The sequence below is a fragment of the Pseudophryne corroboree genome, unplaced genomic scaffold (genome assembly GCF_028390025.1).
Source record: "Pseudophryne corroboree isolate aPseCor3 unplaced genomic scaffold, aPseCor3.hap2 scaffold_337, whole genome shotgun sequence".
In the NCBI taxonomy this organism is placed as follows: domain Eukaryota; kingdom Metazoa; phylum Chordata; class Amphibia; order Anura; family Myobatrachidae; genus Pseudophryne; species Pseudophryne corroboree.
The window spans coordinates 44,350-60,712 of NW_026970004.1; the positions used below are offsets into that span (position 1 = coordinate 44,350).

General features: G+C 48.2%; 23 non-coding genes across 23 annotated transcripts; 7 read left to right on the top strand and 16 right to left on the bottom strand.

Annotated features, from left to right (window-relative positions):
• Nucleotides 1–145: 145 nt before the first annotated feature.
• On the bottom strand, nucleotides 146–308 carry LOC135019858 (U1 spliceosomal RNA). The gene has a single exon (XR_010217363.1). It is a non-coding gene; the product is annotated as a U1 spliceosomal RNA (small nuclear RNA).
• Nucleotides 309–460: 152 nt separating this feature from the next.
• LOC135019676 (U1 spliceosomal RNA) lies at nucleotides 461–624 on the bottom strand. Its single transcript, XR_010217198.1, has one exon. It is a non-coding gene; the product is annotated as a U1 spliceosomal RNA (small nuclear RNA).
• Nucleotides 625–1,298: 674 nt separating this feature from the next.
• Nucleotides 1,299–1,461, bottom strand: LOC135019833 (U1 spliceosomal RNA). The gene has a single exon (XR_010217341.1). It is a non-coding gene; the product is annotated as a U1 spliceosomal RNA (small nuclear RNA).
• Nucleotides 1,462–1,613: 152 nt separating this feature from the next.
• On the bottom strand, nucleotides 1,614–1,777 carry LOC135019743 (U1 spliceosomal RNA). Its single transcript, XR_010217263.1, has one exon. It is a non-coding gene; the product is annotated as a U1 spliceosomal RNA (small nuclear RNA).
• A 674-nt stretch (nucleotides 1,778–2,451) lies between these two features.
• LOC135019782 (U1 spliceosomal RNA) lies at nucleotides 2,452–2,614 on the bottom strand. Its single transcript, XR_010217297.1, has one exon. It is a non-coding gene; the product is annotated as a U1 spliceosomal RNA (small nuclear RNA).
• Nucleotides 2,615–2,763: 149 nt separating this feature from the next.
• LOC135019837 (U1 spliceosomal RNA) lies at nucleotides 2,764–2,928 on the bottom strand. Its single transcript, XR_010217345.1, has one exon. It is a non-coding gene; the product is annotated as a U1 spliceosomal RNA (small nuclear RNA).
• A 670-nt stretch (nucleotides 2,929–3,598) lies between these two features.
• LOC135019808 (U1 spliceosomal RNA) lies at nucleotides 3,599–3,761 on the bottom strand. Its single transcript, XR_010217321.1, has one exon. It is a non-coding gene; the product is annotated as a U1 spliceosomal RNA (small nuclear RNA).
• A 152-nt stretch (nucleotides 3,762–3,913) lies between these two features.
• On the bottom strand, nucleotides 3,914–4,077 carry LOC135019720 (U1 spliceosomal RNA). Its single transcript, XR_010217240.1, has one exon. It is a non-coding gene; the product is annotated as a U1 spliceosomal RNA (small nuclear RNA).
• A 972-nt stretch (nucleotides 4,078–5,049) lies between these two features.
• LOC135019895 (U1 spliceosomal RNA) lies at nucleotides 5,050–5,213 on the bottom strand. Its single transcript, XR_010217394.1, has one exon. It is a non-coding gene; the product is annotated as a U1 spliceosomal RNA (small nuclear RNA).
• Nucleotides 5,214–5,887: 674 nt separating this feature from the next.
• LOC135019898 (U1 spliceosomal RNA) lies at nucleotides 5,888–6,050 on the bottom strand. Its single transcript, XR_010217395.1, has one exon. It is a non-coding gene; the product is annotated as a U1 spliceosomal RNA (small nuclear RNA).
• Nucleotides 6,051–6,202: 152 nt separating this feature from the next.
• Nucleotides 6,203–6,366, bottom strand: LOC135019699 (U1 spliceosomal RNA). The gene has a single exon (XR_010217220.1). It is a non-coding gene; the product is annotated as a U1 spliceosomal RNA (small nuclear RNA).
• Nucleotides 6,367–7,037: 671 nt separating this feature from the next.
• LOC135019763 (U1 spliceosomal RNA) lies at nucleotides 7,038–7,200 on the bottom strand. Its single transcript, XR_010217282.1, has one exon. It is a non-coding gene; the product is annotated as a U1 spliceosomal RNA (small nuclear RNA).
• A 152-nt stretch (nucleotides 7,201–7,352) lies between these two features.
• On the bottom strand, nucleotides 7,353–7,516 carry LOC135019829 (U1 spliceosomal RNA). Its single transcript, XR_010217337.1, has one exon. It is a non-coding gene; the product is annotated as a U1 spliceosomal RNA (small nuclear RNA).
• Nucleotides 7,517–8,190: 674 nt separating this feature from the next.
• Nucleotides 8,191–8,353, bottom strand: LOC135019864 (U1 spliceosomal RNA). Its single transcript, XR_010217369.1, has one exon. It is a non-coding gene; the product is annotated as a U1 spliceosomal RNA (small nuclear RNA).
• A 152-nt stretch (nucleotides 8,354–8,505) lies between these two features.
• On the bottom strand, nucleotides 8,506–8,669 carry LOC135019695 (U1 spliceosomal RNA). Its single transcript, XR_010217216.1, has one exon. It is a non-coding gene; the product is annotated as a U1 spliceosomal RNA (small nuclear RNA).
• Nucleotides 8,670–8,813: 144 nt separating this feature from the next.
• Nucleotides 8,814–8,929, top strand: LOC135019945 (U5 spliceosomal RNA). The gene has a single exon (XR_010217438.1). It is a non-coding gene; the product is annotated as a U5 spliceosomal RNA (small nuclear RNA).
• Nucleotides 8,930–9,199: 270 nt separating this feature from the next.
• On the top strand, nucleotides 9,200–9,316 carry LOC135019989 (U5 spliceosomal RNA). Its single transcript, XR_010217482.1, has one exon. It is a non-coding gene; the product is annotated as a U5 spliceosomal RNA (small nuclear RNA).
• A 286-nt stretch (nucleotides 9,317–9,602) lies between these two features.
• On the top strand, nucleotides 9,603–9,715 carry LOC135019985 (U5 spliceosomal RNA). The gene has a single exon (XR_010217479.1). It is a non-coding gene; the product is annotated as a U5 spliceosomal RNA (small nuclear RNA).
• A 4,813-nt stretch (nucleotides 9,716–14,528) lies between these two features.
• Nucleotides 14,529–14,691, bottom strand: LOC135019997 (U1 spliceosomal RNA). The gene has a single exon (XR_010217489.1). It is a non-coding gene; the product is annotated as a U1 spliceosomal RNA (small nuclear RNA).
• Nucleotides 14,692–14,835: 144 nt separating this feature from the next.
• Nucleotides 14,836–14,951, top strand: LOC135019937 (U5 spliceosomal RNA). The gene has a single exon (XR_010217430.1). It is a non-coding gene; the product is annotated as a U5 spliceosomal RNA (small nuclear RNA).
• Nucleotides 14,952–15,221: 270 nt separating this feature from the next.
• LOC135019966 (U5 spliceosomal RNA) lies at nucleotides 15,222–15,337 on the top strand. Its single transcript, XR_010217460.1, has one exon. It is a non-coding gene; the product is annotated as a U5 spliceosomal RNA (small nuclear RNA).
• Nucleotides 15,338–15,623: 286 nt separating this feature from the next.
• LOC135019923 (U5 spliceosomal RNA) lies at nucleotides 15,624–15,739 on the top strand. The gene has a single exon (XR_010217416.1). It is a non-coding gene; the product is annotated as a U5 spliceosomal RNA (small nuclear RNA).
• Nucleotides 15,740–16,014: 275 nt separating this feature from the next.
• Nucleotides 16,015–16,130, top strand: LOC135019976 (U5 spliceosomal RNA). Its single transcript, XR_010217470.1, has one exon. It is a non-coding gene; the product is annotated as a U5 spliceosomal RNA (small nuclear RNA).
• The last annotated feature ends 233 nt before the right edge of the window (nucleotides 16,131–16,363 follow it).

A 16,363-nucleotide genomic window follows, 5' to 3' on the forward strand; every position in this document is an offset into this window, starting at 1 on the left:
TTCGCATTGTGCGTTGGAAGGCACAAAGTAAGCAGAAAGGAGGAGAAGTCAGGATAGTGCGCAAGGGCATAGAAGGGAGCGGCTCAAGAAAAGAGAAGTGGAAACAGACAGCAAACTAGGCAGGAGAGAGACCTGAGACAAAGAGATCTGAATTATACGAGAGCCGACCAGGGGAAACACAAATTATGCAGTCAAGTTTCCCACATTTGGGGAAATCACAGGAGCAGCACACCCAGAGTGCAATGGGTGAGCCTTGCCCTGGGAGAAGCACCTTCATGATCATAGTATCTCACCTGGCAGGTATGTAGGAGTTGGGCTAGAGCTGGGGAGGGTCGCTGCTCGGGTACCCCCCTGTCAAGTGAAGGAGATCAAACTGAGGCAGCACAATGGAACTCTCGAAAGAAGAACAAGGCTAGAGGAAGATCTGAGACAAAGAAATCTGACTTTTACCAGAGCTGACCAGAGGAAAACACAAACACAGTCCCCCACTACCACAAATAATGCAGTTGAGTTTCCCACATTTGGGGAAATCACAGGGGTCAGCATACCCAGAATGCAATGAATGAACCTCACCCTGGGAGAACAATCTTTATGACCATGGTATCTCCTATGCAAAATAAGTATGATTTGGGATAGGGCTGGGGAGGGCCGCTGCTCAGGCACATCTCTGTCAAGTAAAGGAGATTCAACTGAGGCAGCACAAGGGAACTCTCATCTGGGGACAACAACTGCAGGGAGAACACATATTTTCAGATGAACATGGGAGAGCAGAAGGCTGCCTAATACTGAAGCACCCCCAAACAACAAACCAAATGCAACAACTAGTGCAAGCATTCCTGGGGGAAGGCCTGCAGCAGATAGATTTGCATATGGTGATGTCATCCAAGCAGTGGGTCAAAGTTGGCTTCAACCCTCGTCTGCATATGAAAAGAGAAAAGGGGCGTGCAGGGCATGGTGGCCTTTTGCGGCACTTGGCTGACCCCTAGTTTGCATTAAACACCTCCACCCTCCTTCGGTGTGGGGCTCATGTTGGCTATGCCCCAGCCCCTGAAGCATTCAAGCTGATTTCTTGCAGCAGCTGGGCACTGTAACAGCTCCAGAGCTGCTCTGTAAGGCAAGTAAAAGGGTGTGGGCCCTGCAGCACTACCTGTAGTTCGCATTGTGCGTTGGAAGGCACAAAGTAAGCAGAAAGGAGGAGAAGTCAGGATAGTGCGCAAGGGCATAGAAGGGAGCGGCTCAAGAAAAGAGAAGTGGAAACAGACAGCAAACTAGGCTGGAGAGAGACCTGAGACAAAGATATCTGAATTATACGAGACCTGACCAGGGGAAACACAAATTATGCAGTCAAGTTTCCCACATTTGGGGAAATCGCAGGAGCAGCACACCCAGAGTGCAATGGGTGAGCCTTGCCCTTGGAGAAGCACCTTCATGATCATAGTATCTCACCTGGCAGGTAAGTAGGAGTTGGGCTAGAGCTGGGGAGGGTCGCTGCTCGGGCACCCCCCTGTCAAGTGAAGGAGATCCAACTGAGGCAGCACAAAGGAACTCTCGAAAGAAGAACAAGGCTAGAGGAAGATCTGAGACAAAGAAATCTGACTTTAACCAGAGCTGACCAGAGGAAAGCACAAACACAGTCCACCACTACCACAAATAATGCAGTCGAGTTTCCCACATTTGGGGAAATCACAGGGTTCAGCATACCCAGAGTGCAATGAATGAACCGCACCCTGGGAGAACAATCTTCATAACAATGGTATCTCCTATGCAAAATAAGTATGATTTGGGATATGGCTGCGGAGGGCCGCTGCTCAGGCACATCTCTGTCAAGTAAAGGAGATTCAACTGAGGCAGCACAAGGGAACTCTCATCTGGGGACAACAACTGCAGGGAGAACACATATTTTCAGATGAACATGGGAGGGCAGAAGGCTGCCTAATACTGAAGCACCCCCAAACAACAAACCAAATGCAACAACTAGTGCAAGCATTCCTGGGGGAAGGCCTGCAGCAAATAGATTTGCATATGGTGATGTCATCCAAGCAGTGGGTCAAAGTTGGCTTCAACCCTCGTCTGCATATGAAAAGAGAAAAGGGGCGTGCAGGGCATGGTGGCCTTTTGCAGCACTTGGCTGACCCCTAGTTTGCATTAAACACCTCCACCCTCCTTCGGTGTGGGGCTCATGTTGGCTATGCCCCAGCCCCTGAAGCATTCAAGCTGATTTCTTGCAGCAGCTGGGCACTGTAACAGCTCCAGAGCTGCTCTGTAAGGCAAGTAAAAGGGTGTGGGCCCTGCAGCACTACCTGTAGTTCGCATTGTGCGTTGGAAGGCACAAAGTAAGCAGAAAGGAGGAGAAGTCAGGATAGTGCGCAAGGGCATAGAAGGGAGCGGCTCAAGAAAAGAGAAGTGGAAACAGACAGCAAACTAGGCAGGAGAGAGACCTGAGACAAAGAGATCTGAATTATACGAGACCTGACCAGGGGAAACACAAATTATGCAGTCAAGTTTCCCACATTTGGGGAAATCGCAGGGGCAGCACACCCAGAGTGCAATGGGTGAGCCTTGCCCTGGGAGAAGCACCTTCATGATCATAGTATCTCACCTGGCAGGTAAGTAGGAGTTGGGCTAGAGCTGGGGAGGGTCGCTGCTCGGGCACCCCCCTGTCAAGTGAAGGAGATCCAACTGAGGCAGCACAAGGAAACTCTCGAAAGAAGAACAAGGCTAGAGGAAGATCTGAAACAAAGAAATCTGACTTTTACCAGAGATCAGAGGAAAACACAAACACAGTCCCCCACTGCCAACAAATAAAGCAGTCACGTTTCCCACATTTGGGGAAATCACAGGGGTCAGCATACCCAGAATGCAATGAATGAACCTCACCCTGGGAGAGTAATCTTCATGACCATGGTATCTCCTATGCAAAATAAGTATGATTTGGGATAGGGCTGGGGAGGGCCGCTGCTCATGCACATCTCTGTCAAGTAAAGGAGATTCAACTGAGGCAGCACAAGGGAACTCTCATCTGGGGACAACAACTGCAGGGAGAACACATATTTTCAGATGAACATGGGAGGGCAGAAGGCTGCCTAATACTGAAGCACTCCCAAACAACAAACCAAATGCAACAACTAGTGCAAGCATTCCTGGGGGAAGTTCTGCAGAAGACGGATTTGCATACGGTGATGTCATCCAAGCAGTGGGTCAAAGTTGGCTTCAACCCTCATCTGCATATGAAAAGAGAAAAGGGGCGTGCAGGGCATGGCGGCCTTTTGCGGTGCTTGGATGACCCCTAGTTCGCATTAAACACCCCACCCTCCTTTGGTGTGGGGCTCATGTTGGCCATGCCCCATCCCCTGAAGCATTCAAGCTGATTTATTGCAGCAGCTGGGCACTGTAACAGCTCCAGAGCAGCTCTGAACGGCAAGTAAAAGGGTGTGGGCCCTGCAGCACTACCTGTAGTTTGCATTGTGCATTGGAAGGCACAAAGTAAGCAGACGGGAGAAGTCAGGATAGTGCGCAAGGGCATAGAAGGGAGCGGCTCAAGAAAAGAGAAGTTGAAACAGACAGCAAACTAGGCTGGAGAGAGACCTGAGACAAAGAGATCTGAATTATACGAGAGCCGACCAGGGGAAACACAAATTATGCAGTCAAGTTTCACACATTTGGGGAAATCGCAGGAGCAGCACACCCAGAGTGCAATGGGTGAGCCTTGCCCTGGGAGAAGCACCTACATGATCATAGTATCTCACCTGCCAGGTAAGTAGAAGTTGGGCTAGAGCTGGGGAGGGTCGCTGCTCGGGTACCCCCCTGTCAAGTGAAGGAGATCCAACTGAGGCAGCACAAGGGAACTCTCGAAAGAAGAACAAGGCTAAAGGAAGATCTGAGACAAAGAAATCTGACTTTTACCAGAGCTGACCAGAGGAAAGCACAAACACAGTCCCCCACTACCACAAATAAAGCAGTCGAGTTTCCCACATTTGGGGAAATCACAGGGGTCAGCATACCCAGAATGCAATGAATGAACCTCACCGTGGGAGAACAATCTTCATGACCATGGTATCTCCTATGCAAAATAAGTATGATTTGGGATAGGGCTGGGGAGGGCCGCTGCTCAGGCACATCTCTGTCAAGTAAAGGAGATTCAACTGAGGCAGCACAAGGGAACTCTCATCTGGGGACAACAACTGCAGGGAGAACACATATTTTCAGATGAACATGGGAGGGCAGAAGGCTGCCTAATACTGAAGCACCCCCAAACAACAAACAAAATGCATCAACTAGTGCAAGCATTCCTGGGGGAAGGCCTGCAGCAGATGGATTTGCATACGGTGATGTCATCCAAGCAGTGGGTCAAAGTTGGCTTCAACCCTCGTCTGCATATGAAAAGAGAAAAGGGGCGTGCAGGGCATGGCGGCCTTTTGCGGCGCTTGGATGACCCCTAGTTCGCATTAAACACCTCCACCCTCCTTCGGTGTGGGGCTCATGTTGGCTATGCCCCAGCCCCTGAAGCATTCAAGCTGATTTCTTGCAGCAGCTGGGCACTGTAACAGCTCCAGAGCTGCTCTGTACGGCAAGTAAAAGGGTGTGGGCCCTGCAGCACTACCTGTAGTTTGCATTGTGCATTGGAAGGCACAAAGTAAGCAGACAGGAGGAGAAGTCAGGATAGTGCACAAGGGTATAAAAGGGAGGGGCTCATGAAAAAAGAAGTGGAAACAGACAGCAAACTAGGCTGGAGAGAGACCTGAGACAAAGAGATCTGAATTATACGAGAGCCGACCAGGGGAAACACAAATTATGCAGTCAAGCTTCCCACATTTGGGGAAATCAGAGTGCAATGGGTGAGCCTTGCCCTGGGAGAAGCACCTTCATGATCATAGTATCTCACCTGGCAGGTAAGTAGGAGTTGGGCTAGAGCTGGGGAGGGTCGCTGCTCGGGCACCCCCCTGTCAAGTGAAAGAGATCCAACTGAGGCAGCACAAGGAAACTCTCGAAAGAAGAACAAGGCTAGAGGAAGATCTGAGACAAATAAATCTGACTTTTACCAGAGCTGACCAGAGGATAGCACAAACACAGTCCCCCACTACCACAAATAATGCAGTCGAGTTTCCCACATTTGGGGAAATCACAGGGGTCAGCATACCCAGAATGCAATGAATGAACCTCACCCTGGGAGAACAATCTTCATGACCATGGTATCTCCTATGCAAAATAAGTATGATTTGGGATAGGGCTGGGGAGGGCCGCTGCTCAGGCACATCTCTGTCAAGTAAAGGAGATTCAACTGAGGCAGCACAAGGGAACTCTCATCTGGGGACAACAACTGCAGGGAGAACACATATTTTCAGATGAACATGGGAGGGCAGAAGGCTGCCTAATACTGAAGCACCCCCAAACAACAAACCAAATGCAACAACTAGTGCAAGCATTCCTGGGGGAAGGCCTGCAGCAGATGGATTTGCATACGGTGATGTCATCCAAGCAGTGGGTCAAAGTTGGCTTCAACCCTCGTCTGCATATGAAAAGAGAAAAGGGGCGTGCAGGGCATGGCGGCCTTTTGCGGTGCTTGGATGACCCCTAGTTCACATTAAACACCTCCACCCTCCTTCGGTGTGGGGCTCATGTTGGCTGTGCCCCAGCCCCTGAAGCATTCAAGCTGATTTCTTGCAGTAGCTGGGCACTGTAACAGCTCCAGAGCTGCTCTGTACGGCAAGTAAAAGGGTGTGGGCCCTACAGCACTACCTGTAGTTTGCATTGTGCATTGGAAGGCACAAAGTAAGCAGACAGGAGGAGAAGTCAGGATAGTGCACAAGGGTATAAAAGGGAGGGGCTCATGAAAAAAGAAGCGGAAACAGACAGCAAACTAGGCTGGAGAGAGACCTGAGACAAAGAGATCTGAATTATACGAGAGCCGACCAGGGGAAACACAAATTATGCAGTCAAGCTTCCCACATTTGGGGAAATCGCAGGGGCACCACACCCAGAGTGCAATGGGTGAGCCTTGCCCTGGGAGAAGATCCTTCATGATCATAGTATCTCACCTGGCAAGTAAGTAGGAGTTGGGCTAGAGCTGGGGAGGGTCGCTGCTCGGGCACCCCCCTGTCAAGTTAAAGAGATCCAACTGAGGCAGCACAAGGGAACTCTCGAAAGAAGAACAAGGCTAGAGGAAGATCTGAGACAAAGAAATCTGACTTTTACCAGAGCTGTCCAGAGGAAAGCACAAACACAGTCCCCCACTACCACAAATAATGCAGTCGAGTTTCCCACATTTGGGGAAATCACAGGGGTCAGCATACCCAGAATGCAATGAATGAACCTCACCCTGGGAGAACAATCTTCATGACCATGGTATCGCCTATGCAAAATAAGTATAATTTGGGATAGGGTTGGGGAGGGCCGCTGCTCAGGCACATCTCTGTCAAGTAAAGGAGATTCAACTGAGGCAGCACAAGGGAACTCTCATCTGGGGACAACAACTGCAGGGAGAACACATATTTTCAGATAAACATGGGAGGGCAGAAGGCTGCCTAATACTGAAGCACCCCCAAACAACAAACCAAATGCAACAACTAGTACAAGCATTCCTGGGGGAAGGCCTGCAGCAGATGGATTTGCATATAGTGATGTCATCCAAGCAGTGGGTCAAAGTTGGCTTCAACCCTCGTCTGCATATGAAAAGAGAAAAGGGGCGTGCAGGGCATGGCGGCCTTTTGCGGCGCTTGGATGACCCCTAGTTCGCATTAAACACCTCCACCCTCCTTCGGTGTGGGGCTCATGTTGGCTATGCCCCAGCCCCTGAAGCATTCAAGCTGATTTCTTGCAGCAGCTGGGCACTGTAACAGCTCCAGAGCTGCTCTGAACGGCAAGTAAAAGGGTGTGGGCCCTGCAGCACTACCTGTAGTTTGCATTATGCATTGGAAGGCACAAAGTAAGCAGACGGGAGAAGTCAGGATAGTGCGCAAGGGCATAGAAGGGAGCGGCTCAAGAAAAGAGAAGTTGAAACAGACAGCAAACTAGGCTGGAGAGAGACCTGAGACAAAGAGATCTGAATTATACGAGAGCCGACCAGGGGAAACACAAATTATGCAGTCAAGTTTCCCACATTTGGGGAAATCGCAGGAGCAGCACACCCAGAGTGCAATGGGTGAGCCTTGCCCTGGGAGAAGCACCTACATGATCATAGTATCTCACCTGCCAGGTAAGTAGAAGTTGGGCTAGAGCTGGGGAGGGTCGCTGCTCGGGTACCCCCCTGTCAAGTGAAGGAGATTCAACTGAGGCAGCACAAGGGAACTCTCGAAAGAAGAACAAGGCTAGAGGAAGATCTGAGACAAATAAATCTGACTTTTACCAGAGCTGACCAGAGGAAAGCACAAACACAGTCCCCCACTACCACAAATAATGCAGTCGAGTTTCCCACATTTGGGGAAATCACAGGGGTCAGCATACCCAGAATGCAATGAATGAACCTCACCCTGGGAGAACAATCTTCATGACCATGGTATCTCCTATGCAAAATAAGTATGATTTGGGATAGGGCTGGGGAGGGCCGCTGCTCAGGCACATCTCTGTCAAGTAAAGGAGATTCAACTGAGGCAGCACAAGGGAACTCTCATCTGGGGACAACAACTGCAGGGAGAACACATATTTTCAGATGAACATGGGAGGGCAGAAGGCTGCCTAATAATGAAGCACCCCCAAACAACAAACCAAATGCAACAACTAGTGCAAGCATTCCTGGGGGAAGGCCTGCAGCAGATGGATTTGCATACGGTGATGTCATCCAAGCAGTGGGTCAAAGTTGGCTTCAACCCTCGTCTGCATATGAAAAGAGAAAAGGGGCGTGCAGGGCATAGCGGCCTTTTGCGGCGCTTGGATGACCCCTAGTTCGCATTAAACACCTCCACCCTCCTTCGGTGTGGGGCTCATGTTGGCTATGCCCCAGCCCCTGAAGCATTCAAGCTGATTTCTTGCAGCAGCTGGGCACTGTAACAGCTCCAGAGCTGCTCTGTACGGCAAGTAAAAGGGTGTGGGCCCTGCAGCACTACCTGTAGTTTGCATTGTGCATTGGAAGGCACAAAATAAGCAGACAAGAGGAGAAGTCAGGATAGTGCACAAGGGTATAAAAGGGAGGGGCTCATGAAAAAAGAAGTGGAAACAGACAGCAAACTAGGCTGGAGAGAGACCTGAGACAAAGAGATCTGAATTATACGAGAGCCGACCAGGGGAAACACAAATTATGCAGTCAAGCTTCCCACATTTGGGGAAATCGCAGGGGCACCACACCCAGAGTGCAATGGGTGAGCCTTGCCCTGGGAGAAGCACCTTCATGATCATAGTATCTCACCTGGCAGGTAAGTAGGAGTTGGGCTAGAGCTGGGGAGGGTCGCTACTCGGGCACCCCCCTGTCAAGTGAAAGAGATCCAACTTAGGCAGCACAAGGGAACTCTCGAAAGAAGAACAAGGCTAGAGGAAGATCTGAGACAAATAAATCTGACTTTTACCAGAGCTGACTAGAGGAAAGCACAAACACAGTCCCCCACTACCACAAATAATGCAGTCGAGTTTCCCACATTTGGGGAAATCACAGGGGTCAGCATACCCAGAATGCAATGAATGAACCTCACCCTGGGAGAACAATCTTCATGACCATGGTATCGCCTATGCAAAATAAGTATGATTTGGGATAGGGCTGGGGAGGGCCGCTGCTCAGGCACATCTCTGTCAAGTAAAGGAGATTCAGCTGAGGCAGCACAAGGGAACTCTCATCTGGGGACAACAACTGCAGGGAGAACACATATTTTCAGATAAAAATCTTGGTCATGCTCTGGTTTCTCTTCAGAACGAACAAATCTTTCGCCTCTTACTAAAGATTTCCGTGGAGAGGAGCAAAACCGAGTTTTATCTCAATTTTTGCATGCCCCATCTTTTTGGGGTTTCTTTTACCGGTTTAAAGATAGAATGAGTGTGCTTTAATGTAAGCTCATTTGCATAGAAATGACAGTAAATGTTTATTTATGTTCAAACAGAACTTTCTTGACCATGCTACTTGCTTTAAAGATCTGGGAGCACATGGAATACAGTACAAACCATGCTTATAGCAAGGAGAAGCCAGGTGAGAAATCTGCTTTCTTTCAAATTGGGCGCTCACTTTGATCTGAATGAGGACTGCTGGCACAGCACTCAGGCGACAGGTGGAATCTTGGTCATGCTCTGGTTTCTCTTCAGAATGAACAAATCTTTCGCCTTTTATTAAAGATTATCCGTGGAGAGGAGCAAAACTGAGTTTTATCTCAATTTTTGCATGCCCCATATTATTGGGGTTTCTTTTATCAGTTTAAAGACAGAACGAGTGTGCTTTCTTGTTAGCTTTAATGTAAGTTTATTTGCATAACAATGACAATAAATGTCTGTTTCTTTTCAAGCAGAACTTTCTTGACCATACTAATTGCTTGAAAGATCTGGGAGCACATGGAAAAGAGTACAAACCATGTTTATAGCAAGGGGAAGCCTGGTGAGAAATCTGCTTTCTTTCTTTCAAATTGGGTGCTCACTTTGAGCTGAATGAGGACTGCTGGCATGGCACTCAGGCGACAGGTGGAATCTTGGTCATGCTCTGGTTTCTCTTCAGAACGAACAAATCTTTCGCCTTTTACTAAAGATTTCCGTGGAGAGGAGCAAAACTGAGTTTTATCTCAATTTTTGCATGCCCCATATCATACCTCCCAACTGTCCCGATTTTCGCGGGACAGTCCCGTTTTTTGGGGACTGTCCCGCTGTCCCACCTGCGGGCCGCAGTGTCCCGCGGTGGGGAGGACAGTTGGGAGGCTCTGTCTGTCGCTGCCCTGCTTAGCAGAGCAGCGGTGAATAGTCGCTGTGCGCACAGCGTCTATTCACTGAAGTCAGAGGGAGAGGTGGCATGCCAGCGGCTCACAGAGCGCTGGGCATGCCCCCTCAGTGCCGAAAACGGGGGCGTGACTCGCGATCGCGGGTCCTCCCGCGAAGCCATGCCCCTTTTTACTTAGGCCACGCCCTTTTTGGGAGCGCGTGCGACTTCGCCGCGCGTGTGTCCCTCTTTGCGAGCCGACAAAGTTGGGAGGTATGCCCATATTATTGGGGTTTCTTTTATCAGTTTAAAGACAGAACGAGTGTGCTTTCTGGTTAGCTTTAATGTAAGTTTATTTGCATAACAATGACAGTAAATGTTTGTTTCTTTTCAAACAGAACTTTCTTGACCATGCTACTTGCTTGAAAGATCTGGGAGCACATGGAAAACAGTACAAACCATGCAGTATCACAAGAGCCTTTATTTGATCTTTCATGAAGATAGAGCAGAATTGAGGACACGTCAACAATTTCTGCCGAAGGTGGTTCATCTTTCCACATGGTGCCTTTGGCCACTGACACCTTCGTTGAGTCAAAGTCTCTGGCTGTGGTCAGAACTTTGAAAATTTATGTCACCAGAACGGTTCAGATTAGGAAAACAGAGGCTCTGTTTGTCCTGTATGCTCCCAACAGGATTGGGTGTCCTGCTTCCATGTAGACCATTATGCGCTGGATCTGTGGTAAGATTCAGCATGCTCATTCCATGGCAGGATTGCCGTTACTGAATTAGGTGAAGACCCATTCTACTAGAAAGGTGGGTTCATCCTGGGCAGCTGGTCGGGGAGTCTCGGCATTGCAACTTTGCCGAGCAGCTATTTAGTAAACACTTTTGCTAAGTTTTACAAGTTTGATACCTTGGCCGATGATAACTTCAAGTTGGGTCATTCGGTGCTGCAGAGTCGTACGCACTCTTCCACCCGTTCAAGAGCTTTGGTATAACCCCATGGTTCTTAATGTGACCCCAGCATCCTCTAGGTCGTATGAGAAAATAGGATTTTAATACCTACCGGTAAATCCTTTTCTCTTAGTCTGTAGAGGATGCTGGGCACCCGTCCCAGTCCATACTGTGTCTGCAGTTATTACTTGTGGTTATACACATGTTGTGTTATGGTTCTGGTCAGCTTTTTGCTGCAATTATTCATGCCGTTGGCTTGTGTTCTGTTGAATGCCACGTTCTGCGGCATGCTTAAGGTGTGAGCTGGTAAGATGCTCACCTTAGTTTAACAATAAATCCTTTCCTCGAAATGTCCGTCTCCATGGGCACAGTTCCTATAACTGGAGTCTGGAGGAGGGGCATAGAGGGAGGAGCCAGTTCACACCCTTTGATAGTCTTAAAGTGCCCATGTCTCTTGCGGATCCCGTCTATACCCCATGGTTCTTAATGTGACCCCAGCATCCTCTACGGACTAAGAGAAAAGGATGCCCTTGCGCACTATCCTGACTTCTCCTCCCGTCTGCTTACTTTGTGCCTTCCAACGCACAATGCAAACTACAGGTGGTGCTGCAGGGCCCACACCCTTTTACTTGCCTTACAGAACAGCTCTGGAGCTGTTACAGTGCCCAGCTGCTGCAAGAAATCAGCTTGAATGCTTCAGGGGATGGGGCATGGCCAACATGAGCCCCACACCAAAGGAGGGTGGGGGTGTTTAATGAGAACTAGGGGTCATCCAAGCACTGCAAAAGGCCGCCATGCCCTGCACGCCCCTTTTCTCTTTTCATATGCAGATGAGGGTTCCAGCCAACTTTGGCCCACTGCTTGAATAACATCACTGTATGCAAATCCGTCTGCTGCAGACCTTCCCCCAGGAAGGCTTGTACTAGATGTTGCATATGGTTTGATATTTGATGGTGCTTCAGTATTAGGCAGCCTTCCGCCCTCCCATGTTCATCTGAAAAGATGTGGTCTCCCTGCAGTTGTTGTCCCCAGACGAGAGTTCCCTTGTGCTTCCTCAGTTGAATCTCCTTAACTTGACGGGGGAGGGGCTGCCCGAGCAGCCACCCTCCCCAGCCCTATCCCAACTCATACTTATTTTGCATATGAGATCTCTTGATCATGAAGATTGTTCTCACAGGGTGAGGTTCATCCATTATATTTTAAAATAGGAAGGTACAAATTACATATTTGAATTGCATTTATGTGCTGGATTCAAATGTCCCCCCCCCCCCTTCCTTTCTCAATTGTGCCCGTCAGCAGCTATTCTAAGGTTGCTGCCAATGGGTGTGACACATTAATTTCTTCTGTGGGGTACACTGGACTCCACAAGGATTCACATTGGGGTGTAGAGTAGGATCTTGATCTGAGGCACCAACCGGCTCAAAGCTTTTGACTGTTCCCAAGATGCTCAGTGCATTCTCCTCTATAACCCCGCTTCCATGAACAGGGAGCTCAGTTTGTAGTTGGTGCCTTCAGTAGCAGGCCACTTAACAGGGGCCTGCCTCAGGCAGCCTATTCTTAGCTATAAATTTTGACAAGAAAAGAAGAACTTGTTTTATGAGAATCTACAAGGGCTGCAGCAGGCTAGGTCTAATAGACATCTTTACTGCAGCTTCATCACTCCCAGCGGCGCTGTATACTCCCGTGCCCTGGTTGCTGGGTCACTGCAGCGGAGGGTCCGGTTTCATCCTAAGGTCAGTCACACACACACCACCCTTCCGGATCACGAGGCCGCTGATGAAGGGGAGCGTGGCCGTAGGGGGTGGACCGTGTGCGCACTGGCGTGGACACTGATTACTGGGCAGCCGCTCCACTAGCCACCAGGTACAGTTAAGGAGCACAGGTCTGGGGGTTTTTCTCCTATATTAACCCAATTTTGTACTGCCCGCAGCGCATTGTGATAGGTAATAGGGCCTGATTCAGGTTGGATTGCAATCACAATAAGCGATCCAACTGCAAAAATTGCTAAGAGCATACGCATGTGCCTGCATTTTCTGCGGCACCCCGCAGAGAATGCGATCGCCTCTGCCTGTCAATCGGGGCGGGGGGGGATAGGTGGGTCAGCAACACTCCATTTCCAAGTCAGGGATGGAGCGGTGCGGGGGCAAGGCTTCAAAATGGGGTCTGCAACGGAGGAGACACAGGGGGCGTGGTCACAGCGGCTGTATGACATCACATTCAGCCGCTGTGATCACAAAAATGGTGGCGGCTTCCTGCGCGCACATACAGTCGGCACCAGCAGGAGGCTACACCATTTTTTATGATCACGCTGAACTGCAGTGCGACTGCAATTACAGCATGGTCAAGAAGGGAGGCGTCATGCTGGGTGGCCATGCCCTTTCACTGTGCAGGAGCCAGCACCGCTCACACACTAGTCCCCGGGTGCAGCCCCCAACCCCCGGGACACCCGGAGCAACAAAATGTAGATTCAGGCCACCAGGCCACGCCCCTACCTATGAAACCATGCCTCCTTTTTACCATTGCGCTGCTTATCTGCGCGCACTGCATTACAATCTCCCTCGCCACCTCTCTGGGTGTCACCAGTGATAGTGACACCTCTGCCATGCTTGTAGCAGCTGGTCCTAAGATCTACGCCTCAAGCCCTGAGTGTTTGCCCTTGTGACTTGTTGATCATCATAGCGAAGCAGATGCTTACAGAAAACTGCAGGGGCTTAGATTGAAAATAAAAAAAATGATTGGTATAAGGTAGAGAGGAGCGGGTTCGGTTCTCCGAGAACCGAATTCCCCACGAACTCCACGTTGTTTACACTGGTCCGAGGCAGGCTCGGTTGTTCCCGCCTGACTCGCAAAACCTGAACAAGGGAAAATGTCATCATCCCGCTGTCGGATTCTCGCGAGATTCGGATTCCATATAAAGAGCTGCGCGTTGCCGCCATTTTTACTCGTGCATTGAAGAGAGAGCGGAATGGACGTGGCTATGTTCTCTCAGTGGAAATCTCAATATCAGTGCTCAGTATCAGTGGTACCTTATTGCTGCTCAGTAATACTAGTAGTGTGTCTCTCCTGCTCAGTGTCAGTTCTCAGTAGTATCCTCATCAGTGCTCAGTATCACTGCTCATTGTCTTGTGCTGCATTGTGGTGCTCAGCATACTACAGTACATTACTAATAGTCCAGTGCTGCATCTTGCTGCTCAGTGTCAGTTCTAGTATCCTCATCAGTGCTCACTATCACTGTTCATTGCATTTTGGTTTTCTGTATACTACAGTAACATAGTAATATAGTAACATATAGTAACATAGTTTTTGAGGTTGAATAGAGGCAAATTGCCCATCGTGTTCAACCTGTTTTAAGTTGTGATGATTCTACATACCTGCTGAATAATGTTTTATGACTAGTTAGCTACTATAACTCATGTTACCCCCGGATTAACCATGTTGATATTTTAAGTATTATAACCTTAGATAGCTTTTTCATTCAGAAATGTATCCATTCCTTTTTTAAATCCAATTACAGAGTCCGCCATTACCACCTTCCCTGGCAGGGAATTCCACATCCTGATTGCCCTAACAGTGAAGATCATAGTATCTCACCTGGCAGGTAAGTAGGAGTTGGGCTAGAGCTGTGGAGGATTGCTGCTCGGGCACCCCCTGTCAAGTGAAGGAGATCCAACTGAGGCAGCACAAGGGAACTCTCGAAAGAAGAACAAGGCTAGAGGAAGATCTGAGACAAAGAAATCTGACTTTTACCAGAGCTGACCAGAGGAAAGCACAAACACAGTCCCCCACTACCACAAATAATGCAGTCGAGTTTCCCACATTGGGGAAATCACAGGGGTCAGCATACCCAGAATGCAATGAATGAACCTCACCCTGGGAGAACAATCTTCATGACCATGGTATCTCCTATGCAAAATAAGTATGATTTGGGATAGGGCTGGGGAGGGCCGCTGCTCAGGCACATCTCTGTCAAGTAAAGGAGATTCAACTGAGGCAGCACAAGGGAACTCTCATCTGGGGACAACAACTGCAGGGAGAACACATATTTTCAGATGAAAATCTTGGTCATGCTCTGGCTTCTCTTCAGAACGAACAAATCTTTCGCCTTTTACTAAAGATTTCCGTGGAGAGGAGCAAAACTGAGTTTTACCTCAATTTTTGCATGCCCCATCTTTTTGGATTTTCTTTTATCGGTTTAAAGATAGAATGAGTGTGCTTTAATGAAAGCTCATTTGCATAGAAATTACAGTAAATGTTTGTTTCTTTTCAAACAGAACTTTCTTGACCATGCTACTTGCTTGAAAGATCTGGGAGCACATGGAATACAGTACAAACCATGCTTATAGCAAGGAGAAGCCAGGTGAGAAATCTGCTTTCTTTCAAATTGGGCGCTCACTTTGATCTGAATGAGGACTGCTGGCATGGCACTCAGGCGACAGGTGGAATCTTGGTCATGCTCTGGTTTCTCTTCAGAATGAACAAATCTTTCGCCATTTATTAAAGATTTCCGTGGAGAGGAGCAAAACTGAGTTTTATCTCAATTTTTGCATGCCCCATATTATTGGGGTTTCTTTTATCAGTTTAAGGACAGAATGAGTGTGCTTTCTTGTTGGCTTTAATGTAAGTTTATTTGTATAACAATGACAGTAAATGTCTGTTTCTTTTCAAACAGAACTTTCTTGACCATGCTACTTGCTTGAAAGATCTGGGAGCACATGGAAAAGAGTACAAACCATGCTTATAGCAAGGGGAAGCCTGGTGAGAAATCTGCTTTCTTTCTTTCAAATTGGGTGCTCACTTTGAGCTGAATGAGGACTGCTGGCATGGCACTCAGGCGACAGGTGGAATCTTGGTCATGCTCTGGTTTCTCTTCAGAACGAACAAATCTTTCGCCTTTTACTAAAGATTTCCGTGGAGAGGAGCAAAACTGAGTTTTATCTCAAATTTTGCATTCCCCATCTTATTGGGGTTTTATTTTATCTGTTTAAAGATAGAATGAGTGTGCTTTAATGTAAGCTCATTTGCATAGAAATGACAGTAAATGTTTGTTTCTTTTCAAACAGAACTTTCTTGACTATACTAATTGCTTGAAAGATCTGGGAACACATGGAAAAGAGTACAAACCATGTTTATAGCTAGGGGAAGCCTGGTGAGAAATCTGCTATCTTTCTTTCAAATTGGGTGCTCACTTTGAGCTCAATGAGAACTGCTGGCATGGCACTCAGGCGACAGGTGGAATCTTGGTCATGCTCTGGTTTCTCTTCAGAACTAACAAATATTTCGCCTTTTATTAAAGATTTCCGTGGAGAGGAGCAAAACTGAGTTTTATCTCAATTTTTGCATGCCCCATATTATTGGGGTTTCTTTTATCAGTTTAAAGACAGAACGAGTGTGCTTTCTTGTTAGCTTTAATGTAAGTTGCCATAGATGCAGTGAAACACACGTGTAGGGCACGGCGTGTCCGCGTGTATTTGACTCATGTGAAATGTTATAAAACAAAAATATATGATTATGATGTTAGCTGTTAGTCTCCACTAATAGGGAATAGAAGCTGAGCTATAAGAAAGGAATACACTAGATATGATGTCACTTAGC